This window comes from Bos taurus, chromosome 4 (genome assembly GCF_002263795.3).
Source record: "Bos taurus isolate L1 Dominette 01449 registration number 42190680 breed Hereford chromosome 4, ARS-UCD2.0, whole genome shotgun sequence".
NCBI lineage: Eukaryota > Metazoa > Chordata > Mammalia > Artiodactyla > Bovidae > Bos > Bos taurus.
The window spans coordinates 47,772,789-47,797,928 of NC_037331.1; the positions used below are offsets into that span (position 1 = coordinate 47,772,789).

Here is a 25,140-nt window from a genome sequence, read left to right on the forward strand (position 1 = left end):
AAGAACAAGGAAAACTCTGAAGGATAAAGAGGGGTATTATATAATGATAAAGGGGTAAATTCTCCAAGAAGACATAACAATCCATAACTTATATATGCCTCAAAAAGGAGGATCAAAATGATTGAGGAAAAAACAGAAATGCAAGGAGAAGGGAAAGTTCACTATTATAGTTGGAGACTTCAACACCCCTCTTTTGGTAACTGACAAAAGGCAGAAAAGTCAGTAAGGATACAGTTAAACAGCAGCACCAGTCAACTGGATCCAACTGATATTTATAGAATAATTTAGCCAAAAACAGTTTAATAAGCCATGCTGCAAGTTCACACAGAATATTCTCCAAGACAGACAATATTCTGAGCCATAAAACACATCTTTACACATTTAAAAGAATAGAAATCATACTATGCTCTTAGGCCACATGAGAATTAAACTAGAAATCAGAAAGATAGCTAGAAAAATCTCAAAATATTTGAAGATTAAACAACATACTTCTAAATAACACATGAGTCAAAGAAGAAGTCTTGAGAGAAATTTTAAAAGTATTTAACTAAATAAAAATACAACCTATCAAAATGTGTGGGATGCAGTGAAACCTTTACTTGGAGTAAAATTTATAGTATTGAATGCATATACTAGAAAATAAAATCTAAAATTAGTAGCCTAAATTTCCACCTTAGGAAACTAGAGGAAAATGTACAAATGAAGGCCAATCAAGCAGAAAAAAGAAATAAAAATTAGAGTATAAATCATTGAAATTTTTTAAAAACCAGGAAACTAATAGAGAAAAATCAGTGGAGAAACTGGTTCTTTGAAAAGATCAATAAAATTGATAAACTTCTAGCCAGGCTACCCGGGGTCGGGGGGCAGGGGGAAGGCACAAATTGCTAATATCACAAATGAAAGGATTGCTACTGAGTCCATGAACATCAACACGATAATAGAAGAAGGTTATGAACAACTCTACATCCAAAACTTTGATAGATACATGAAATGGACCAATCCTTAAAAGACATTTCCTACTAAAACTTACACAAGGGAAAATAGATTACCTGGATAGACCTGTTCTTATTACATAAATTTAATAAAGAATCAATAACCTTCCAAAAAAGAAAGTAACAGGCCTAGATGATTTCACTGGTGAATTTTATGAAACATTTAAAGGGGTTCCTAACTCATTCTATGAAGTTAGCATTAATAAAACCAGCTAATAATAAAATAAGATGCAGACATTATAAGAAAGGAAAGCCACAGAATTATAAGAAAGCTACAGACTAGTATCTTTCATTTACATAGAAACAAAAATTATTAATAAAACGTTAGCAAATCAAAACAACAGCATATAAAAAGATTATACACCATGACAAAGTGCAGTTTATTACAGGTATATAAGACTGCTTTGAAATTTGAAAATCAATTAATGTAATCCATCACATCTAAGGGCTAAAGAAGAAAAATGATATGATCTTAACAATAGGTATAAAAAAAAGCATTTGGCAAAATCCAACACCTATTTATAAAGAAATAAAAAACTACCAGCCAGCTAGAAATAGAGGCAGACTTAATCAACTTAAAAAAAAAAATCTATAAAACAAACCAAAGCCTCTATAGCTAGCATTGTATGTAATGGTGGAAAACTGCATTTTTTTTTAATCATTTTGTAGATAACTATGAAGAAGCCAGGCAGGTGGAAAACATACAAGGAAGATCATCTTCCCTATAAATATTAATATTTTCATGGAAAGTGAAAGGGTTAGTCACTCAGTCGTGTCTCACTCTTTGCAACCCCATGAACTGTAGCCCACCAGATTCCTCTGTCCATGGGATTTCCCAGGCAAGAATACCAGAGTGAGTAGCCATTCCCTTCTCCAAGGGCCTACTTACAAAAGAACATCTGTTGGCTCTACCTTTTTAATTTTTTTTTAAAATTCCATCACTTCTTAGAGGAGGATCAAGTGTCCCTCAAATAAATTATTTCCTTCCCTTATTCTTCTAGTCATTTCTTTGGACCCTCCGAACAGTGATACCTTCTTACATGATCTTTTTACCTATCTGCAGTATTACACACTGTTGGGCTACACCCCGCAGTCCTGCAAGCCTGGACCCTGCCCAGACACAAAGAGAAGGAAGAGCCTGGAGACAGCAACAGAGAGAGACACCAGCGGTTTAGTGGACAGGGAATCGTATAAGTCTGAAGCAAAGCACTGGAGCAACATGCCACCGTGTACAGCAGACAGTGGGCAAGACTCAGCAGCCATCTTTACTATTCAGGGGAGACGGAGGCTACCATTTACAGGGGGAATTGATGTCCAGTTGGCTCATCAGTTACCAGGGAAACCAGAGGCTGGGAAAGGAAGCAAGCTTGTAGGTAGTTATCGACTAAGCCCTATGATTAAGAGGATTGGATAGTCATGTGAGTACAGTGTAACTGAAGCAGGGACTGGTTGAGCAGAGGCTGTACAGAGAGCAAGAGACAGCCATCCTGAGTGACCTAACCATACACACAACACTCCCCCCAAACGTTCAGCCTTCAAAGTCCACACCTTCCAAGATATCCTTCTTAACAATTTCCCCATCTAACTTACATTTATTCCCAAGATACAATCAGATTCTGCACTTTACCTAGAGGAAAACATAATCAGCCTGATTTTGAATAAAAAGAACTCATAAATAGGATGTCTGTTTCTCCTTCCCTATCCCTGGCTCACAGTGCAGCATTTTAAAGCCTGTATTAACTGATGAAACTGATGACAAAACACACTGAGAACAATTCTGTTCTGTTGAAATTTTCCTGGTTCTGCTCTAACATTCACTGTTGACCAGTTTATAGCTTGTAATCCCACCTTTAACTGGGAGCAAGAAAGTATAACCAGTCAAGTATTCAGAATATAAAAATCTCAACCACTGAATGGTAGCTCCCATGATCAGAGGGAAGTCACGTGCCACCTCGCAGTTTAGCCAGAGCCACTTGGAGTTAATAATGTATTACTCATAGCCAAAATGCTACCTGCAAATTGTATTTGTCTTTATAGTCTATTGCTTTATTTAAAAAAAAAAAAAAGGCAGATCCAGAGTTGTGTCATAGATGTTGCTACCAATCTTAGGTTTAGGTTTTTAGTCATTTGTTTAGATGTGAGTTTAAAAATGATGGCTGTCTAGACTATGAAAGTTGGTTAAGTGCAAGAAGTTTCCAATTTCCATGTGAATTGATGGAGTCAGCTGAGGAAACCATCCTGAAAGGATGATGTTGCTGAAACCCCAAGAACAGGAAGAGTTGGTGTGAACAAGTTAGCTTTAGATGGTTCATATAGAGGAGCTTCTTAAATTCAGCTCCAATAAGCATTCCACATAACAACAAATAAATGATGGAACCACAGCAATGACTACAATCTGTGCAGTAGACAAGAAGCCAGAGAGATAAATGTATGGCTGTGGAATCTGCTCACTTCACAGCTCTTGGGGTTGCTATGCATTGTGGTCCATAAAAACCATACCCTCTAGAGTTGTGCAGTACACAACCTGTGCAACAACAAACAAGCCTGAAACCATTCTGATGCTAGTATATAATAGCAAATGCATGCCAACAAAGAGCACTGATTTTAGGTCTGAAATTATAAGCTTTATCAAAATTGGATTTATTTGAATAATAATACTGGACTTTAATAAATTGGACTTCACCAAAATTAATACTTTTGTTGTATCAAGGACACAGAACAAAAAGACAAGCTACAGACTAGGAGAAAATATTTGCAAATCATATATGTAACAAAGGTCTCATATCCTGAATATCATATATTTAAGTACATAAAGAGATGCTCAACATCATTAGGCTTTAGAGAAATGCAGATTAAACACACAATGAAGAACTGCACACCTACTAAAATGATTTTTTTAAAGACAGTGCCAAATACTTGAAAGGATGCAGAGCAACCACAATGCTCATGGATTGCTAGTGGAAATGCAAAGATACATCTACTTTGGAGAACAGTTTAGCAGTTTCTCACAAAGCTAGACATACATTTGTCGTATGACTCATTAATCCTACACTGAGATGTTTATTCTAGAGACACGAAAACTTATATTCACATAAAAGCCTGTACATAACCGTCTCTAGTAATTCTATTCATTATTGACAAAAATTTGTAATAACACAAATATTCTTCAGAAGATGAATGATTCAACAAACTCTGATGTATCTACACAATGCAATTCTACTTGGAAAATACAGAAAGAACTACTGATATATGAATAACATGGCTATCTCTCACAGGTGTTATGCTGAATGAAAGAAACCAGCCTCAAAAAGTTACACTAAGGTTCCACTTATCTGATACTGTAGAAAAGGCAAAGCCAGTGAGTATGAAGATGAATGGTTGTTAGGGCTTAGAGGTGGATGACGAGGGACTACAATATGAGGGATTTCTGGGGGGAAGGGTGATAGAACCATTTTACATTATGATGGGGGGTGTTTACTTGACTCTATATGTTTGTTAAAACTCAGGTTGTTTAGTCACTATCGTGTCTGACTCAATTGTGACCGCCTGGACTGTAATCACCAAGCTCTTCTGTCCAAGGGATTTGCCAGGCAAAAATACTTGAGTGGGTTGCCATTTCCTTTTCCAGGGGAATCTTCCTGATCCAGGGATCAAACCCACGTCTCCTGCATTGCAGGTGAATTCTTTACCACTGAGCCACCTGGGAAGCCCCAAACTCATAGCACTATACACCAAAAGTGGATATGTTTATAGTCTGTGAATTAAACAACAAAGAGCATTTTTTTAAAAACTCCAAGTCTGTCCTCATCTCTCCATTTCCTGCCTCCACTCTAATCTCTGTACTTTCTCCTCTCTTGGACCACTCTAATGAGTCTTGACTAGATTTCCTCCCAATTGCAATCTTTAAACATATTTTCAGATTAATTAATTATGAGATATTTCTATGATGCAAAACAGTATAAAGAAAAAAATCAGATCTAAATAGCTCTCCTCTCTTTACACTGGGTGTGTATACTATCCCCTATGGTATTCCCAGCACTGTGATCCAATGTGAAAATTAAAATAAGCCTCCAAAAGAATATGTGTCTGTAGCATCTTACACACTTACACCATGGTATAGCAAAAATAAGGAAAGTTTGATCATAGGGCTGGAAACAGATTTTTTTTTTTCTCATATGCAGTTCATTTTCTTGTTTGTGGTTCATTTTCAGGTCTCCTGCTCTAACCACGATGCCCACTGCCTCTACCAGGTGCTAATCTAATCTGAGTTGAACTGAATTTCTAGCTGTTGCAACTCAGTAGCTTCTTTGGCCTGCTGCCTCTTGCTGTGAACCTGGAGGGAAAGTCAGCAAAAGAATTAATATGCGAGGCCTGGCATGACAACAATAACGCCTGCCAAAGAGCAACAACCTCCCAGAGACAGCGTCTATTAGACAATTAACTGGCCATTTAGGAAACATGAGCCAGAAAATAGAAGAAATAGAACTTCCCAATGGGATGCTAAAAAAATGCAGGGGAGGTAAAAATTGAAAAAAAGAAAAAAAAAAAAAAAAACAGAACAAAAGAATTGTATCCCCAAAGTCACTGCAGTTGTTCCTGGATCAACTAGATAAACTTGAGAAGAATGATCTCAAAACAAAAAACCGCGAAATTGTAAATATGCACTGGGTAAAATTCAGCATTATTTTAGGTATAATCAGAACTGCAGAAAACTACCTTTATGTGGAAATAATTTATATGCCATAGCTACTCAGAGGAGGCACATTTATTGCTAATAACTGATGCTCAGGTGGTGCTGATCATTCTATCACCCATACCTAATAATTAAGCATCTTAAAAATGAGGAGGGAACCCACACAGGGAGACAGAGATGGTTAAACAGATGGGGTGGTTAAGGAGTTCAGTGAAATGGGAAGCTTTCATTGCAAAGCGAACAATTAGTCTGAAAATTCAGTCATGCGCATAAGGCCTCTGGGCGCCTGGCATGAGTGCTGGGGACGATTAGGGAGCAAGGAACTGAGTGACACTTCCTCTGTGCCAGGCACACTACCTGATAGATGCCTCCCAATTGCCCCTGTGTGCCCAGGGAGGAGCTGAGGCTTTAGGAAGCTTTGGAACCTGCTCTCAAGGTTACACAGCTAAGAAAGCCGCAGAGATGGCCCTCAGACCAGCCCATGATCTTAACCATGACATGCTATGTCTCAGGTATGCAGACCCTTTTGCTGTCTCTTATAACCAATGTCACAAGCACAAGTCTTGGCCAATGTTCAGAAATGTTCTATTAACATTTGCAACCCTCTGTCTCCGTCTCCAAGCAGAATTCACTTGTTTCTAGAATTCTGGTTTTTGGGCTAGAACAATATGAAAAATAAATTTAAAAAAATAAGTGGTTAATATATTAACATGTTATCCCTTGATCTCAGGAACATATTGAAAAAGATATATAATGTGATAATAAAAGACAAAGCTCTAATTTCACATTGGAGTTCACACTCCTTCGGTTTGTTTCTTTCTTTCTTTGGGGGGAACACGTGTTTTTCCTTAGTCATTCATCCTCACCCCAGAAAGAGCAGCTGGTTTTCTATGTGCCTGTGTTGGCTGGTAAGTTTCCTTTAGATTGCCAAGAACAGAGAGCCACTCAAGTTAACTAGTGGGTATTCATAATAATGATAATAAATATTATTCTTTACTATTATTATAAAGAATAATATTTTAATAATGGTCGAAGTGGAAGTCACAGGATTTTCAGCCACTGGACTGACTAGACCACAGAGCAAAAGAGGAACCGTAGCAGAGGCAGGCCTTGCAGGCTGTGCAGGGTAGTCAAGAAATCAACAAACGGGTGACTGAGTTTTCATCACCTTCTCGATGACTTGGCCTGCTTCCCTCCTTCAGAGGCCAGCTTCTCTCAGTCTCTGCTTCTACTGCTTTTATCTTAACTATCACCCTTCCCCATACTGTGTCTGCTCACTCAAAACTTCTGCTTACCCATGCTAATTGTAGAGACATATAGAAAATAACTGAAGTAAAAAATGAAATGAAACCACTATTCAAGCATATCCTTCAATGATATATATTACTATGTACATACATATGTGTACATATATTTTTATATACATGCTATATGTTTATTTTTAAGATAAAAGTTATATTAAGCAAAAAATGCTTTAACAACTGAATTCCTAACAGAAAAAAAAATGAACCTCAATATTCCTTCAGGTCATACACAAAAATTAACTCAAAACGTATCATAGACCTAAACCAAAACACTAAAACTATAAAATTTCTAAATAAAAACCATAGAAAATCATTGTGACTTTGAGACAGGCAAAGACTTCCCAAATGGGCCACAAAAAAACATAAGGCATATTCATTGGTTGTGACAAATAAGTCATATAAATATTGATAAGAGGGAAAGTTGGGTGTGGGGTTTATGGGAGCTCTCTGTGCTATTTTTGCAATTTTTTATGTAAATCTAAAGCTATTCTCAACTAAAATTTTACTCTAACAAAAGATGGAACATAAAGTTTAAAATAACCAAGTTGATACATTTTAAACTTAGGTTCTTTAAAAGACACAATTATGAAAATGAAAAGATAAGCTATAAACTGGTGAAAATATTTTCAAATCACATATCTGACAAAGGAATTGTATACAACTTATATAAAGAATTCTCAAAACTCAATAATAAGCAAATGCTAATTTTAAAAGATTTAAATAGATTTCAAAGATTTAAATTTCAGTAGAGAAGGTATATCAGAGAAGGCAATGGCACCCCACTCCAGTACTCTTGCCTGGAAAATCCCATGGACAGAGGAGCCTGGTGGACTGCAGTCCATGGGGTCGCTAAGAGTCGGACAGGACTGAGCGACTTCACTTTCACTTTTCACTTTCATGCATTGGGGAAAGAAACGGCAATCCACTCCAGTGTTCTTGCCTGGAGAATCCCAGGGACGGGGGAGCCTGGTGGGCTGCCGTCTATGGGGTCATACAGAGTCAGACATGACTGAAGCGACTTAGCAGCAGCAGCACAGCAGCAGAGAAGGTATATGGATGGCTTTATATGCACATGAAAAGAAGTTTGGCATCAGTCACCAGGAAAATGAGTGACCACTGCACACCTATAACAATGGCTGGATTTTTTTTAGTAGGCTTTGAAGATGCAAGGCAATCAAAATTCTCATTGCTGGTAGGAATGCAAGATGGTACCTTTGAAAAAGAGACTGGCAATTTCTTAAGCATACACTCATCATATACCTCAGTAATCCTTCTCTGAAAGTGTTTACCTAAGAGAAGTAAAAACATTATGTCCTGTAAACAAATGATGCATAATGGAAACTGGAAACAATCCCAATGTCTACGGACTGGTAAATGAACAAACTGTGATTATGTCCACACATTGTAATGATGCTCCACAATAAAAAGTGAAAACACAGATTCACAGCACACAATATGAATGAATCTCAGAGGTGAAAGAAGCAGATGCAAAAGGCAACATCCTGCGTGATTCCATTTAGATGTTTCTAGAAAATGCAAAACTATAGTTTGCAGGGATGGGGAGTAGAGGGAAAGGCTTGATTACAAAGTGGCAAGAGAAGCTTTTGGGGGTGGTAGTATATATCTTGATTGTGGTAGTTATCACATGACATGTATATTTGTCAAAATGAATCAAGATATGTACCTGTAAAGGGAAAACCCTCTGTATGTAAATTATACTTCAAAATACTTTGAGGTATTTGATTGAAAAAATAAAATTTCAGAATATGTCTTCCATGTAACTTCACATACTGCTGCTCTTTTTTGGTTAACATCAGAGCACTAAAAATGCTATGGCAATATGACTTCAGTTCAATTCAGTTCAGTCGCTCAGTCGTCTCCGACTCTTTGCGACCCCATGAATCGCAGCACACCAGGCCTCCCTGTCCATCACCAACTCCCAGAGTTCACTCAGACTCACGTCCATCGAGTCAGTGATGCCATCCAGCCATCTCATCCTCTGTCGTCCCCTTCTCCTCCTGCCCCCAATCCCTCCCAGCATCAGAGTCTTTTCCAATGAGTCAACTCTTCGCATGAGGTGGCCAAAGTATTGGAGTTTCAGCTTCAGCATCATTCCCTCCAAAGAAATCCCAGGGCTGATCTCCTTCAGAATAGACTGATTGGATCTCCTTGCAGTCCAAGGGACTCTCAAGAGTCTTCTCCAACACCACAGTTCAAAAGCATCAATTCTTCGGCACTCAGCCTTCTTCACAGTCCAATTCACATCCATACATGACCACTGGAAAAACCATAGCCTTGACTAGATGGACCTTTGTTGGCAAAGTAATGTCTCTGCTTTTGAATATGCTATCTAGATTGGTCATAACTTTCCTTCCAAGGAGTAAGCGTCTTTTAATTTCATGGCTGCAATCACCATCTGCAGTGATTTTGGAGCCCCCAAAAATAAAGTCTCTCACTGTTTCCACTGTTTCCCCATCTATTTGCCATGAAGGGATGGGACCAGATGCCATGATCTTAGTTTTCTGAATGTAGAGCTTTAAGCCAACTTTTTCACTCTCCACTTTCACTTTCATCAAGAGGCTTTTTAGTTCCTCTTCACTTTCTGCCATAAGGGTGGTGTCATCTGCATATCTGAGGTTACTGATATTTCTCCCAGCATTGTGTGTGTATATCATAGCTCAATTACCATCCCATTTTTGAGCATTGCTTATTTCCAATTTTCTTACGTATAGTTTTATAAAAGCATCTCTGTATACCAATTTCACCTTTCATTTCTAATTATGGCATTAGGACAAAACTCTAGGCATGAAATTACTGAGCCAAAGGGCATAAGCAGCAGCTTAAGGTTCTGGATATTTATTGCCAGTTTACTCTCCAGAACAGATAAACACAGCTTAACATATCAATCATCATAACAGTGGGTTTATAATAGAAATCTTAAAAATATCTGTTTTTTGAACATGGAACAATCATACAAGAAAAGACTTCCTCAAAGTATTTTGAGGAGGCAGCAACCTAACTCTCAGTTCTAGAACATCAAACTAAAACATGAGAAAAATGTCTAAGAGGTAGTGAGAAAATGAACAAATCTACAGAACAAAGGATTTTGGGTGAAATTTCCAGGGGCTCTTTCTAATCAAAGAGCTCTTGAATAAATTTTTTTCTCAAGAAAGAGGATTCATTTTTCCATCTATAATACTTTGCATAATGAAGGACAACTAGCAGAATAATTTATTAGAATCTGATTTACACTTAAATTTTCAAGAGCAATAATTTATTTCAATTAAGTTATGTCTCCTTTTAACCATCAGGAGTGAAAATGTTGAAATTTTCATAATAATCTTTCAATGTAACAAACCCTGTATTCCAAAATAGAATCCTAGGCTTGATATTCTTTCATGTGTTGGTCACTATAATCAAGGCACATTTTATATGAATCAATGACTATACTTTACAATGGAAATGGAAAAACCTTATTAATTTTCCAATGATGTCTCTCTATTCAGACATTAGCTCTACTATAACTAAGATAAACATAACTAAGATAACTAAAATTTTAGCTAAAAAAGGACAAAAATAAAAGAACAAAAGCTCAGTTCAGTTCAGTCACTCGGTCATGTCGGATTTTTGTGACCCCATGGATTGTAGCACGCCGGGCCTCCCTGTCCATCACCAGCTCCCAGAGTTCACTCAAATTCATGTCCATTGAATTGGTGATGCCATCCAACCATCTCATCATCTATCATCCCCTTCTCCTCCTGCCTACAATCTTTCCCAGCATCAGGGTCTTTTTCAATGAGTCAGTTCTTTACATCAGGTGGCCAAAGTATTGGAGTTTCAGCTTCAGCATCAGTCTTTCCAAAGAATATTCAGGACTGATTTCCTTTAGGATGGACTGGTTGGATCTCCTAGCTGTCCAAGGACCTAAACCTGTCCAAGGAACTTAAACCTGGACTACATTAAATCCAGTATCAAAATGTCCTCACGAAGAATGAATAAAATTTCTGAACCTCAGACATATGATTCTGGAGTTCTAATCATTTTCCATCACTGACTTGAAAGATGAACAATGTCTGTCTAAATAGCTCCATCTGAAACCCTCTTTTCTGAATTATTCATGCAGGCATGAATTTTGATTGTACAGAATTCATGTAGAACTTGTATCATGAAACTTCAGAATAGAAAGAACCCTGATTTACCCAAATCCTCACAGTGGGTTGGTAGTTGTGCTGACAGTGAATTCAGCTTCTAAGCCTTACACTCTCTGTACTCACCACATCCTTCCTGCCTTGCTCTCTATTCCACATCGGCTGGGATAATTCACTTGACTGTACATTGCAAATGCCTCCTGCCAGAATGTTTGACCTGTGAAATGAATCCAAAATCACATCAATAAAGGTTTCATTCCAAACCATTTTTTAAAACTTACAGGTGAAGTTTATTTATTAACCTAATAATTAAATCGGAGAAGGCAATGACACCCCACTTCAGTACTCTTGCCTGGAAAATCCCATGGATGGAGGAGCCCAGAAGGCTGCAGTCCATGGTCTCACTGAGGGTCAGACATGACTGAGCGACTTCACTTTCACTTTTCACTTTCATGCATTGGAGAAGGAAATGGCAACCCACTCCAGTGTTCCTGCCTGGAGAATCCCAGGGACGGGGCATCCTGGTAGGCTGCCATCTATGGGGTCGCACAGAGTCGGACACAACTGAAGTGACTCAGCAGCAATAATTAAATACAGATTATATAATATTTATTACTCAACATAACCACAGATTTTCTATATTTTCAAAGATAGTTAGATAATTTTTTTTCCAGGTGAACTGAATAAATTAAAACTTTCACTATTTCTGGTGGATTAGTTTTTTGTCTTTTTTTTTTTTTTTTTTAGTTTTTTTTTGGAGTAGAGTTACTTCACAATGTTGTGTTAGTTTCTTCTGTCCAGCAAAGTGAATCAGAAATATATGAATAAATATATCCCTTCTTTTTGAATTTCCCTCCCATTTAGGTCACCATAGAGCACTGAGTAGGTTCTTGTTAGTTATCTATTTTATACATAGTAGTGTATATATGTCAATCCCAATCTCCCATTCCAAACCATCTTTAATATTTCATTATATCATCTAGGATTCAGAGGACACCAAATTCAACTTCTAAAATTAAAAAATATATATATTTAGAAGAAATTTTTAGTAGAAATGAACATCAATTTCAACTGTTATTTACTATTAATAGTATTTAGAACTTATTTAAAGAAAAATGCTTAAAAGGTGAAATAGAACTGCCTTATGATCCAGTAATCCCACTGCTGGGCATACACACTGAGGAAACCAGAATTGAAAGAGACACGTGTACCCCAATGTTCATCGCAGCACTGTTTATAATAGCCAGGACATGGAAGCAACCTAGATGTCCATCAGCAGATGAATGGATAAGAAAGCTATGGTATATATACACAATGGAGTATTACTCAGCCATTAAAAAGAATACATTTGAATCAGTTCTAATGAGGTGGATGAAACTGGAGCCTATTATACAGAGTGAAGTAAGCCAGAAGGAAAAACACCAATACAGTATACTAACGCATATATATAGAATTTAGAAAGATGGTAACAATAACCCTGTATACGAGACAGCAAAAGAGACGCTGATGTATAGAACAGTCTTTTGGACTCTGTGGTAGAGAGAGAGGGTGGGATGATTTGGGAGAATGGTATTGAAATATGTATAATATCATATATGAAATGAGTTGCCAGTCCAGGTTCGATGAGCGATACTGGATGCTTGGGGCTGGTGGAATGGGACAACTCAGAGGGATGCTATGGGGAAGGAGGAGGGAGGAGGGTTCAGGATGGGGAACACATGTATACCTGTGGCAGATTCATTTTGATATATGGCAAAACCAATACAATATTGTAAAGTTAAAAAATAAAATTAAATTAAAAAAAAATTTTGAAACATTTGAAAATGACTTGAACAGGCAACCAGAATAAATATTACATCCTTGCACTGTGATCCTCTTCTCTTCTCTCAGATACACACACACACACACACACACACTTATTTCCCACAGACTGCCAGGAACCTACCCTAGGCCATCACCAATGCATGAAACTCCACCTGCACTCAGGAGCAGGCTGCCCAGACATCCTCATTGAGATCAGCCTGGAGCAAAATGGAAAGAGGCAGAGTACAGGCCCCCATCCACGCTCCTGATCTTTTAGCATCTTCTTCCAGGTCTCCCTGCCTCTCAACCAACCTGCTGACACAGCTCCTTCCCCCAGCTCCAGCTACCTGAGAAACCTACCTAGTATTTGATTTCTATGGCAAAACACAATAAAAGTCCAAGAAGGGCTAAGTCAGGCAAATGGACTGGCAGAAAAAGACGCTGGACTGAGAACAGACTGTGATGATTCTCATCCCAGCTGTACCCTATTCACTAGCTGAGCAAGGCTGGGCAGGCACTATGGCTCTCTGGGCTGAAACAGGAAAATGGATGGACTGGGCAAGGCTGTTTGCAGAGCTTGCTCTGAGTCGCAACTTTCAAGGTCCAGGGTGCCTGCCCTTTAAGCAGAATAAAGAGCCCTCCAGCATGGGGACTCATCCAACAATTGTGTCCCTTGACTAAATGCTTCCACAAAAAAGCCACAGAATGTTTTTCATTCCCTTAGGACTTTTGATGAGCTCCTTCTGGTTTGTTTTGCCTTGTTTAAAATATCTAGCCCAACACCAGGGAGTACGGGGGCAGAGTTAAGTAGGCCCCGCTCTGGCTCCAGCCCTCCCCCAGACATTGGCCTGAGTCAGAATGAGTTTATAGGATTAAAAAAAAAAAAAAACTTGCTCAAAAGTAAAATAGCTTCTGAAAAAAATGCTTGCAATTCACCAAATAGACACATCCAGGAGTCCCTTCACTATAATAGTCATATCCCCAAAGTGCTGAATTCCACCCTGTACATAATGAAAGAAAAGCAGCAGGCAGATCCCTGCCAGATAACAATGAAAAAGAAAGCTACAGAGGGACCTCACCTATGTAGTAGCTGCAAGCACAGATCAGGAGAATTGCCCACCAGCCTATCAGTGCCTGGGGGGCGGGGTTTACCTCTAGGACAGATCCTGGCACAAAGAGGTCCTCGATAAATTTTTGTTGAATGTCTGAATAAACCCATGGGTGGGTCAATGAACAGAGAAGAAGCAAGGAAGCACAGTTCAGCAGAGGTCCACCCACCTGTTTTAGTATGAGAAAAACAGGTCCTTTTAGCAATAACAGCCGGAGGGAAAGCATTACAGGGCAAGAGAATGAGCATGTTTGCTGGGCGGTGCTTTCCCACGTGATGCAGGAGCAGCTGACCCACCCTTCAGCTGGGAAGTAGATAGTGCATGACTACCAGGAGTTCTGGTATAAAAAAGAAGCAAGGACCAACTCTCCATCTTTGCTAGAATTTGAACTTCCATTTGAAGACTCTCTGGGTGCCTGCTCGCCCTTTCTTCTCTCTACTTACTCCCATATACCTTGTCCTTATTTCTGTGTATCCAATTCTGTGTCCATTATTCCATTTTGTCTTGTTTTGTCAGCTCTGCAGTGTAAGTAAAACCTCAGATTTAAACCTTATGAAGGTGTTTAGGAGATAAAAGGGAATTTGAATATACTTGCAACCCCACCCACATTGTCATGTGGTAGTAGTCCAACAGAGCTGCTTCCACCATGAATTGGAAGAGGTGTCTGCAGTGGGCCTGCAGGATTCCAACACAGAGAGGCGCTAGGATCACAACTTGGGGAGGGGTGGAGGAGGAAGGGTTTAAACTCTATATGACTCCTTGTGGTTACATTCATGAAGTCTGTGGGTTTTTTTTTTTTTTTTTTTTACTGGCTTACAAGTCATTTAAGACAACTGTTATATTAAATAACCTCTTTCACTTGCTTACGACATTTAGAAGAAGAGGCACATACAAAATGCCTTTCATGTCAGCCAGATTGCCCTGAGATCCTCAGCCAAACAAGACAATCTAATCATAGGAGTAAGGAATTCATGCTTTGTTCATTCATTCATAACTTATCCATTTTGCAAACACTGAACATCTCTGCTGTACACCAGGAGAAATACAAAGGTGAACAAAACAGGGTTTTGAAATTGAGTTTTTTCCACCTTGAGATTTCACAGTCCTATAGTTGATTCCTCTAGGGGTGACTAATTTATTTCACTTCCTCCAAATATGTTTATAAAGATGAGTGGAGAAAGCTAAACCCAACAAGTGTAGGTTCAAATCTTGGCTCTGTCGCAGTGATGTGTGATACTTGGCAAATTTCTTAACCTTTCTAAGCTTTAGTTTATTCGTCTATAATGATGATGCCTATTTCACAGGACTGTTATGTTTGCTTGAAAAAAAAATAAAATGCATAGAACAGTCTTTGCAACAGTTTTTGCAACAGTAAATATTGCAAATTAGTCATTCAATTTGTAAATAATTGCTGGGAGGAATTCAATCAAAGTTAATTTGTTACTTCTAGTATCCTCTCTTCCTCTGACCATTTCTCCTAGATTTGTACTTTTAGTATTGTTAGTGAATCTGACCTCCTTCTCCCAAATAAGTTTGACTCTCATATGCTGTTTTATGTACTGCAGCTGTTCTTTGCTTTCAACACATGCCAATATGAAACTTTCAAATGAGCTAACTCTGACTTTGTTTTTTACATTAGTACCAATAAAAGCTAACATTTATTAACTCAAACCTAGTCAAGTTGTAGGCACAACTCAGCATTTTACCTGTGTCACCTCACTTGATTCTTTTAAGAGCTCTGTGAAGTAGGTACTATATTGCATCTGCTTTTACAGCTGAAGAACAGAGAGATTAAGGAGTTTGCCCAAAGGTATGCTCCTGGTCAGAAGGGAAGGCAGGATTCTGGAACTCTGGCAGCCTGGTTCCAGAGGCCACCCTCTTAACCACTACACTATGCTGCCTTTATGGTGATTACTAGGTAGTATTGGGCTGCAAGTAACATCATAAGAGATCAAAGTTTTCAGCCAATTCATTTGATCACAAAATTCTAGGAATTCATCCAAAGTTTATTACATAGATTTCTGTAAAGAAAATGCATACACACACATATATATACTTATGCATTTTGTATGTCTACATATATCAACTCTCTCTGTATATGGTATAAACATGTACACATATATTTCCATCACGATGGCTTCTGTTAAACATGAACTGAATCAATGCAGTAGTTCTGTAAAATTTGGTAGCCGGTGTTCTCAGTTCATCAGAACTCCAGAATCACAATGCATTCGTTCAGTATCTACTGAATACATAACTGGAGCTACTGTAATGATGTCCATGTGTAGAGTTTTCTCTTGTGTTATTGGAAGAGGGTATTTGCTATGACCAGTGTGTTCTCTTGGCAGAACACTATTAGCCTTTGCCCTGCTTCATTCTGTACTCCAAGGCCAAATTTGCCTGTTACTCCAGGTGTTTCTTGACTTCCTACTTTTGCATTCCAGTCCCCTATAATGAAAAGGACATCTTTTTTGGGTGTTAGTTTTAAAAGGTCTTGTAGGTCTTCATAGGACCGTTTAACTTCAGCTTCTTCAGCGTTACTGGTTGGGGCATAGACTTGGGTTACCATGATATTGAATGGTTTGCCTTGGAAACGAACAGAGATCATTCTCTCATTTTTGAGATTGCATGCAAGTACTGCATTTCAGGCTCTTTTGTTAGCCATGATGGCTACTCCATTTCTTCTAAGGGATTCCTGCCCACAGTAGTAGATATAATGGTCATCTGAGTTAAATTCACCCATTCCAGTCCATCTTAGTTCACTGATTCCTAGAATGTCAATGTTCACTCTTGTCATCTCCTGTTTGACCACTTCCAATTTGCCTTGATTCATGGACCTAACATTCCAGGTTCCTATGCAATATTGCTCTTTACAGAATTGAACCCTGCTTCCATCACCAGTCTCATTCACAACTGGGTGTTGTTTTCACTTTGGCTCCATCCCTTCATTCTTTCTGGAGTTATTTCTCCACTGATCTCCAGTAGCATATTGGACACCTACCGACCTGGGGAGTTCATCTTTCAGTGTCCTATCTTTTTGCCTTTTCATACTGTTCATGGGGTTCTCAAGGCAAGAATACTGAAGTGGTTTGCCATTCCCTTCTCCAGTGGACCACATTCTGTCAGGTTGACACCAAAATCAGATTGATTATATTCTTTGCAGCCAAAGATGGAGAAGCTCTATACAGTCAGCAAAAACAAGAATGGGAGCTGACTGTGCTTTGGATCATGAACTCCTTATTGCCAAATACAGACTGAAATTGAACAAAGTGGAGAAAACCTCTGGAACATTCAGGTATGACCTAAATTAAATCCCTTATGATTATACAGTGGAAGTGAGAAATAGATTTAAGGGCTTAGATCTGATAGAGTTCCTGATGAACTATGGATGGAGGTTCATGACATTGTACAGTAGACAGGAATCAAGACCATCCCCAAGAAAAAGAAATGCAAAAAAGCAAAATGGCTGTCTGAGGAGGACTTACAAATACCTGTGAAAAGAAGAGAAGCAAAAAGCAAAAGAGAAAGGGAAAGACATAAACATCTGAATGCAGAGTTCCAATGAATAGCAAGGAGAGATAAGAAAACCTTCCTCAGTGATCAATGCAAAGAAATAGAGGAAAACAATAGAATGGGAAAGATTAGAGCTACCAAGGGAACATTTCATGTAATGATGGGCAATAAAGACAGAAATAGTATGGACCTAACAGAAGCAGAAGATATTAAGAAGAGGTGGCAAGAATACACAGAAGAACTGTACAAAAAAGATCTTCACAACCCAGATAATCACAATGGTGTGATCACTCACCTAGAGTCAGACATCCTGGACTGTGAAGTCAAGTGGGCCTTAGGAAGCATCACTACAAACAAAGCTAGTGGAGGTGATGGAATTCCAGTTGAGCCATTTCAAATCCTGAAAGATGACGCTGTGAAAGTGCTGACCACAATATGCCAACAAATTTCTCAATCTCAGCAGTGGCCACAGGACTGGAAAAGGTCAGTTTTCATTCCAATCCCAAAGAAAGGCAATGCCAAAGAATGCTCAAACTACCACACAATTGCACGGAACTCACGTGCTAGTAAAGTAATGCTCATAATTCTCCAAGCCAGGCTTCAGCAATATGTGAACCGTGAACTTCCAGATATTCAAGCTGGTTTTAGAAAAGGCAGAGGAACCAGAGATCAAATTGCCAACATCCACTGGATCATCAAAAAAGCAAGAGAATTCCAGAAAAACATCTATTTCTGCTTTATTGACTATGCCAAAGCCTTTGACTGTGTGGATCTCAAAAACTGTGGAAAATTCTGAAAGAGATGAGAATAGCAGACCATTTGACCTGCCTCCTGAGAAACCTGTATGCAGGTCAGGAAGCAACAGTTAGAACTGGCCATGGAACAACAGACTGGTTCCAAATAGGAAAAGGAGTACAATAGGAAAAGGAGTGTATATTGTCACCCTGCTTATTTAACTTATATTCAGAGTACATCATGAGAAATGTGGGCTCGAAGAAGCACAAGCTGGAATCAAGATTGCCAGGAGAAATATCAATAACCTCAGATATGCAGATGACACCACGCTTATGGCAGAAAGTGAAGAAGAACTAAAGAGCCTCTTGATGAAAGTGAAAGAGGAGAGTGAAAGAGTTGGCTTAAAGCTCAACATTCAGAAAACTAAAATCAAGGCATCTGGTCCCATCACTTCATGGCAAATAGATGGGGAAACAGTGGAAACAGTGGCTGACTTTATTTTTCTGGGCTCCAAATCACTGCAGATGGTGATTGCCACCATGAAATTAAAAAACGCTTACTCCTTGGAAGGAAAGTTATGACCAACCTAGACAGCATATTAAAAAGAAGAGACATTCCTTTGCCAACAAAGGTCTGTCTAATCAAGGCTATGGTTTTTCCAGTGCTCATGTATGGATGTGAGAGTTGGACTATAAATAAAGCTGAGTGCTGAAGAATTGATGCTTTTGAACTGTGCTGTTGCAGAAGACTCTTGAGAGTCCCTTGGACTGCATGGAGATCCAACCAGTCCATCCTAAAGGAGATCAGTCCTGGGTGTTTATTGGAAGAACTGATGTTGAAGCTGAAACTCCAATACTTTGGCCACCTGATGCAAAGAACTGACTCATCTGAAAAGACTCTGATGCTGGGAAACATTGAGGGCAGGAGGAGAAGGGGACGACAGAGGATGAGATGGTTGGATGGCATTACCGTGTCAATGGACATGGGTTTGGGTGGACTCCGGGAGTTGGTGATGGACAGAGAGGCCTGGCATGCTGAGGCTCATGGGGTTGCAAAGAGTCAGACACTACTGAGCGACTGAACTGACTGACTGAATGACTGACTGACTGTAATGATAAAAAGATGAGCCCTGTCAATGAGGAATTCATGGTCCAGAAGGGGAGAGAGAGACCTAGCAAGGAGGTCATCACAACATTATTTGTGTAAACAAGTACTTGACACACAAGGGTAAAGTAAATATCCCCCAAGACTGTTTACTTAATAATAATAATAATAATAAAAGAACGAGTCCCTTTTAGACTTCTGGAGGCACCCTTCACATGGGTTCTCATGGGTATATTTTTCATTAATTCCAGAACCACTGAGGGCCAAGTCCTGCTGATCCAAGCCCTTCCAAGATATTAATAGAACTTCCTTCAGCTCAGCTGGCTTCAAGTAAACCAAGAGAGAGTATTCTGCAAAGACTCAATCTCTATCCACCAATCCTCCCATCCCCTAAACTCCTAGGTTTCTAGAAAAAGCAATATCTGAGGTCCAATCAGACAGTTCCTTACAGAGGCAGGGTCTCCACTATGTATGGACGATTTCCACAGAATTTTGCCCAAGGGCTACAAACGGAACTCAAAGTCTCGTCCTTCTATGATGATTTAAGTTCACTGGGCTTGGGTTAACAACAGTAAACATTATTCCCAATCTCTTTGGTTTTGTACAAAGGATGGAAAGAAAAGAATTAATACACAAAAGACTTTTTTTAAAGCTCAGCTTTAACATGGCAAGAAGGAAATACAGAGGGGAAATATCTCTTAATTTCATGTTAAAAGCAGAGAGAAGAAATGTCTTCAGCTTTGAAGAACAAAGGAATAACAGACTACACAAAGCAAAAATTTTAAAGATAACTCATATAATCTTATTAGCAGCAACGTTTTTATTACAAAACTTACAGACTATGGTATATCTAATTGTTGCCCTTGTTGCCCTAGGGGAAAAAATATCTTATTGTTTACCTTTTATCTGATCTTATGTCTGTCTTCCTTTTATTCTTAAAGCACATCTTATCCTCACTAATCAAGTAAAAATAGTTTATCTCTTTTTTTTTTGATGGCACAAATGGAATCTTGTTCCTCCCTGTACTGTCTAGCATGTTTCATTGCACATTTATTTGCCAATCAATAAAGAAGATATTTTCACTTGGGACCAAAAAAAGACATTAATTTATTTATTTATCTTCCACAGAGAGAACCAACTCCTACCAGAGATCATAAAATATTTGGATACTGAACTTGTCAGTGCTCTTCCAAATGTTCATATTCAATTTGAGGAAAAGTTTATTTGGTAAGTTTGGTCAAATGCCTAATGGAATAATGCAAAGGAAGTAAAGACCTGAAGTGAAAAACATTGAAAGGTAAGGAAAAGGTGGAGACTAAGATTCAGATCTCAAAAAAAGCACTAAATTTATACTTATAAACTTACTTTCCAGAGCTTTGCTAACCAGGTTGCATACAATGCTTTGAAAATCTAAAGGGATAAAACTTTCTAAGGCAGAGTTTCTCAGAGTATGATCTAACCCTCCCACTCCCACGCCCATCAGAACCACAAAGTGCTGAGATTCTAAGGTCCAACTCCTATATTTTTAGGAAACCCACAAATTATTGGTAAAATACTCAAAACTAGGACAAGAATTCCACTTTACAAAGGACACACAAACCCCACTTTCTTTACCATAAAGTTTATGTTAGTTTGGTAAATGGATGAAGATGACCAAAAATACATCTGCCTTCAAGGAGCAGTAAAGCCCCTGAGTGCTTGAAATTTATCCTGCCTCTTTCAAAAGAGGTGCACAGACACTGTTCTATGGCCCCACAAACCAGATGCTTCTGTCAGAACTAACCCTCTTATCCTAGTCACAGCACAGCACAAAGGGTTATCCAGTGAGATAGTCTATGTTCATACCTGCTAGAGACTTACAGACTAATCAGATTCTCACTGCTGATGGGGCTGGGAGATGAGAAAAATAGAGAAAAGCAGACAAACCCAAGTGTGCCAAGAACATCTCTCTCTTTGTTTAAGTCACTGGTGGCAGGCTTTCTGTTTCCTTGTAGCTGAATGCACTTCTGACTGATACTACTTGCATTTTAGTGAATACCACTGAAATATAGTTTCATATTTTATTAGTACAGATAACATTAATGATACAGCCCTTATCAAAGACAAAATTATTAAGAACAGAATTGAACAGATGACATTTGAGAAAAGATGCCAGGAAAGTCTCCTAAAGGAATTAGAGTATTCAGTTCAGTTCAGTTCAGTTCAGTCACTCAGTCGTGTCTGACTCTTTGCGACCCCCTGAATCGCAGCACGCCAGGCCTCCCTGTCCATCACCAACTGCCAGAGTTCACTCAGACTCATGTCCATCGAGTCAATGATGCCATCCAGCCATCTCATCCTCTGTTGTCCCCTTCTCCTCCTGCCCCCAATCCCTCCCAGCATCAGAGTCTTTTCCAATGAGTCAACTCTTCACATGAGGTGGCCAAAGTACTGGAGTTTCAGCTTTAGCATCAGTTCTTCCAATAAACACCCAGGACTGATCTCCTTTAGGATGGATTGGTTGGATCTCCTTGCAGGGCAAGGGACTCTCAAGAGTCTTCTCCAACACCACAGTTCAAAAGCATCAATTCTTCGGCGCTCAGCCTTCTTCACAGTCCAACTCTCACATCCATACATGACCACTGGAAAAACCATAGCCTTGACTAGATGGACCTTTGTTGGCAAGGGAATGTCTCTGCTTTTGAATATGCTATCTAGGTTGGTCATAACTTTCCTTCCAAGGAGTAAGCGTCTTTTAATTTCATGGCTGCAGTCACCATCTGCAGTGATTTTGGAGCCAAAAAAAAACAAAGTCTGACACTGTTTCCACTGTTTCCCCATCTATTTCCCATAAAGTGATGGGACTGGATGCCATGATCTTTGTTTTCTGAATGCTGAACTTTAAGCCAACTTTTTCCACTCTCCACTTTCACTTTCATCAACAGACTTTTTAGTTCCTCTTCACTTTCTGCCATAAGGGTGGTGTCATCTGCATATCTGAGGTTATTGATATTTCTCCCGGAAATCTCGATTCCAACTTGTGTTTCTTCCAGCCCAGCGTTTCTCATAATGTACTCTGCATATAAGTTAAATAAGCAGGGTGACAATATACAGCTTTGACGTACTCCTTTTCCTATTTGGAACCAGTCTGTTGTTCCATGGCCAGTTCTAACTGTTGCTTCCTGACCTGCATACAGGTTTCTCAAGAGGCAGGTCAGGTGGCCTGGTATTCCCATCTCTTTCAGAATTTTCCACAGTTTATTGTGATCCAGTCAATCCAAATATTCTGCAATATAAGCATACTTTCATAAAGCAAAGTAAACTGTATGTTACTATATAACTGGTAGTCGAGAAGAATGTTGTTACTCATGAGTCTTAGCAGAAGCCCAGCATAGAGAAGAGCTTGCTTAAAAGCATGGAGACAGTACAGGAATGAGTGCTTTGCAGCCACAAATTACTACAGTTATTTAGTAGACTGAGACAACTATGCAGCTGCACATATAGGCTATCCTACACAAAAAAGGAAAAATGACTCCAAGGATGAACTCAACAGCCCAGAGGGTAGAGCTGGAACTATGGGAAATGATTCTCAGGCTTTGCATCCCAATGAAGGAAGAGTCAACCTGTGTCCAGCTGAATTTCAGATTTGCTATGGATCAGTGACCTTTGAGTACCTCTTCACTTCCTTCTTTTTGAAAAGCAGTGTCTATTCTGATTAGTCTATGCCTGTGTTGGTTGTACCTTTAAGTTGCAGTATTTGGATTGAGAGGAAGTGTACTCAAGGACCTATGCTTAAGAAAATGCCCCTGAGAGAACTTCCCTGGTGGTCCAGTGGTTAAGACTTGGCCCTTCCAGTGCAGGGAGTGTGGGTTTGATCCCTGGTCTGGGAACTAAGATCCCACATGCACTGCAGCAGGGTCAAAAAAATTTTTTTTAGGTTAAAAAAAAATTGCACCTGAGGAGCCTCATTCATACTTGGACCTAATTTAGATGAAGCATCCTGGACACTGAGCTGATGTTATAAAGGTCTGGGACTTTGAGGATGCTTATTATGAGCTAAGGATATTTTGCATGTCAGATGAACGTAAATAATTTGGTACCAGAGGGCAGACCATGTTGGCTTAAAATATGTTCACACGTTCTCTTAGGTTCTCCAAGAGTGGGGCCTAGTTCCCCTTGCTTTGAGTGTGAGTTGAACTTAGTGAATCATTTCAAAAGAATAAAATAAGGTAAAAGTGAAAATATGAGTCAGAAATACTATAGAAAGTAGATATGATAGTTCCAACAGTGTTAAAATCTGGGGTTATGTAGGCAATGAGTCATCACAACCTAGAATTCTAAACTTGTCAAAACTGTCAATTAAGTGCGAGAGCAGAATAAAGATATTTCAGATTCGCAAAACCTCAGAATATTTGTATTCACTCATGATTAGGAAGTCAACTGTGGATGTACTCTAGCAAAAGATGGAGAAGAGAAATAAATAAAGCAGATAATTAATAATAGCTAACATTTACTAAGTGCTTATTTTATGCCAGGCACTGTGCTGAGTCTTGTTCGTGTATTATTCCGTTTAACCACACAACAATCCTATGAAGAATATACTATTACTACCTTATAGAATAGGAGATTGAGGTATAAAGGAGCCAAATAAGTTACCTATGTTATTGGTAAGTTGTAGAACTAAGATCTAAGCCTGGGCAGTCTGTCTGACTCTAGAGCCCATGATCTTAAACACTCCCTATCTTTCCAGGAAGTCATGTTACCATGAAACATGGGATCAAATCAGGACAGCAGCGAGGGAAATCTTCAGGATGAAAGCTAAGAAGCAGGACTATCATCATCAGTGTAATAAACTGGGGCAGGAGAAGAGAAGAAATGAGTCAACTCTAGGAGGAAAAGAAGATGACTTCATAGATAGCATGATCTAAGAACATTAAAAGAGTGCAAGGAAACAAAGAGCAGTTAGAAAATCAAGGAAAATAAAAAAAATATACCCATAAGATGGAAAATCGCTGGGCCCAACCAGGGCCCAGCAAGATGGCTCCTGAAAAGGAGGTTGGTGAAAAGAAGAAGCTGGTCCTCCATCAACAAGGTGGTGACTAGAAAATATACAACCAAAATTCACAAGTGCATCCATGGAGTGGGCTTCAAGAAGCAGACCCCTTGGGCACGTAAAGAAATCCAGAAATTTGCCACGAAGGAGATAGGAACTCCAGATGTACACATTGATACCAGGCTCTACTGGGCCAAAGGAATAAGGAATGTCCCATACTGTAACCATATGTGGTCGTCCAGAAAAAGTAACGAGGATGAAGACTGACCAAACAAGCTTTATATGTTGGTTACCTACATACCTGTCTGTCATCACTTTTAAAAATCCACAGACAGTTAATGTGGAAAAGAATTAACTGTGATTGTTGAATAAAGTTATAGAACTGCCTTCATATCTTGATTTTCCTTTTCAAGTTCCAACATAAAGGCTTGCATATCTTTAAGCAGTTTCCAGTTACAGGATCATCTGGAGAGTTTCCTAAGTACTGTGCTTGGACCTCTTCTCCCCAGTCACTGGAGTTTCTGAATATTTGGACAGGAACTAGGCAGGTGTTCTAAGGTGTTTTTGAAGTGCAACCTGGCTTGAGAATGACTATCCCAACTATAGTCGGGACACCATGGGGTATTAATGTTAATGCTTTTACACGCATGTCTTGTTGATTTTAAGATAAACAGTTTTCCAGAAACTGGCATGTAGAAGTTAACTGC

At 39.0% G+C, this 25,140-nt stretch overlaps 1 long non-coding RNA gene and 1 pseudogene across 2 annotated transcripts in view; one reads left to right on the forward strand and one right to left on the reverse strand.

Moving 5' to 3' along the window:
* LOC104972036 (uncharacterized) overlaps positions 1-25,140 on the reverse strand; it is a 554,511-nt gene that overhangs the window by 352,371 nt on the left and 177,000 nt on the right. For both annotated transcript variants that reach the window (XR_003034335.2, XR_003034336.2), the window contains exon 3: positions 11,264-11,354. This is a non-coding gene — a long non-coding RNA (uncharacterized lncRNA). The remainder of the gene's footprint in view (positions 1-11,263; positions 11,355-25,140) is intronic.
* LOC781229 (large ribosomal subunit protein eL31-like) lies at positions 23,978-24,960 on the forward strand (annotated as a pseudogene).